A 2,218-nucleotide genomic window follows, 5' to 3' on the forward strand; every position below is an offset into this window, starting at 1 on the left:
GCCCTGGGAACGCCACATTCCAGCATCAGCTGCTAATGTGTAAAGCATGCTGTTCAGGGCTGGCCAGGAGCAGAGCATGGGAAAATTCTTGCATACTTTATGAGACAGAAACAAACCTACTTTCAACAGAACAACAGCAACGCGTAATCCCCCCCACCTCGCCCACCCCTCTGCTACCGAAACTCTGAAGACCTTTGTGTGAGGGCTAGGAGGTTTGTGCTTCAGGGTGTTTTGCCAATAAAAACAAAACAAAACAAAGCAAAAGGTTCCAATCCGAGACTGAATTTTCCACGTCTTGGGAGAGGAATGAGCTTTGTGTTGAGTGTCTTAAGCATAATTTTGCAGTGTATTCATACAGCCTTGGCCAGGCCAATGTATGGGAGGTTAACACCTGAAAAAGAGGAACACCATCTGACCTGGCATCATGAAGCAGCTGTCTCTCTCCTTCAGTTCTTCTTTCTCTCCTCTTCTGCACTGCCAGCTTACCACTCTGAAAAGCAGCACTGCAGCATCACATACTTGCCCCCAGAGCCCCTGTTCATGCTGGAGGCTCCTTGCTTATTCATGGCAAGGTGCTATTTCTGGATGCAACCACAAGTCTTTTGTGGGAAAAAAGCAAGACCAATGAAGGCAAAATTGCACTGAAGACAGCTTCTGACTGCAAAGTTTAGTAAGTGTGTGTGCATGTGTGTGTGCATGCATTGGATTTGCAGTCTGTCCCCTCATACGGGCAGAGCTGGCTTCAGCGCAAGCAAATCTGGAGCACTGAAGTACTACAACCCTCCCTTTTTGTCTCAGATAGCATCTTTAGGAAGAGATAATGGGCAGAGTTTCTGCACCTGGTTTGCAGTTGGGGCTGCAAGTGGAGCCCAGTGCTGTCAGTGCTGCATCTCTGCCTGTGAGTGTGACTGCTGGAAATGAATTTGGTGACAGGCCTTTGCCTGCTGGTAATCCAGTGAATACTGTTTGTTCCTACAATGGGAGCACATGGCAAACTCTTAAAAGGAACACCGGTTTCAAATCTCCCAATCCCATCTGTGCAATGATGATGCTACAGCTGCATGCTATAAAAGCTGCATGCTATAAAGAAGACTCTTTTAACTAAAAACTTGAGAGAAGATGTGCTTTTGTCTCCCCAGCTTGTTTACTCTGTAAACGTGATGTTATGCATTGTCAATTCAGCTATTTCCCCCCCTGCAGTCTTGTTCTGGAGGTGCTTTATATCTTGCTTTCACACAGCATCTGAGGAGAGAAACTGCTGTGCCATATGCCTGTGAAACTCCTACAGTAAATTAGCAGGCTGCTTAGAAGATAGAACACTCAGTGTTACTTTAAACTTACTCTTAATTCCTGTAGCATGAGGATGCAATAGTTTTGATCTAACAAGAGCTCTGAAGCTGGATTTACAACACTACCAGATGATGGCTTGGATTCTTCCTGGGTCCCTGGATAACCTGAGACACAGCTTCAGTAAGTCCCTTTCACCTGCAGTTTGGTGCCTTTAAACCACATTGGCTGTGACTGACTACTGCTCCAGTCCTGTTCTCCATCTCCTTCAGGTGTCTCCACACTACCAGCTAAGCCACAATTAGCAAAAATATGGTGTCTGTCAAAAAATCAACATATGTTTGTGTGAATCAAATTGATTGTCTGGGGATATCTGTGCCAGTGTTACAAAGTCTGCTTCTAAACTGAAAAATAGGGAAACATACTGAAGAACATGTTTTCTCCACAAAACAGCTTTCTGATGAGCACTGTTCCCCAGTGACTGTGACAGCACACAAGAACCTTCAGCTGGAGGTCCTTCAGGTCACCATGAGCTTTTTGTCTGTTCGGGGCTGCAAGAACAGCTCCTGCTATTTGGAACTGACCAACCTATGCAGCCTACCGCAGGGTTCAGCTTCTGGTTGCAGCAGAGGATGGGTTTGTGCTGCAAGGAGCAGTGCTCAGCGGAAGCCCATCTGGTGCAAGGTTTTCAAGCTGCTTTGCTCAGCCACTTGAGCGTGCCACTCCATTCCCAGCACTTTTCTGCATGGAGAGACTGGGCTGGGCATTGCAGAGATGTTTTCTTCATGAGAAGGACTTTGCTGAGAGATTCTGCAGCTGGTGGAAGGGCTGAGTAAAGGTGGGAATGCCACGAGTTCTGGGAGACGTATTGCTTCATTCTGTCCGTGAGTGTAAATCCACCATTGCTATGAACATTGCACAAGCACATCCT

Source organism: Excalfactoria chinensis, chromosome 3 (assembly GCF_039878825.1).
Source record: "Excalfactoria chinensis isolate bCotChi1 chromosome 3, bCotChi1.hap2, whole genome shotgun sequence".
Taxonomy (NCBI): Eukaryota; Metazoa; Chordata; class Aves; order Galliformes; family Phasianidae; genus Excalfactoria; species Excalfactoria chinensis.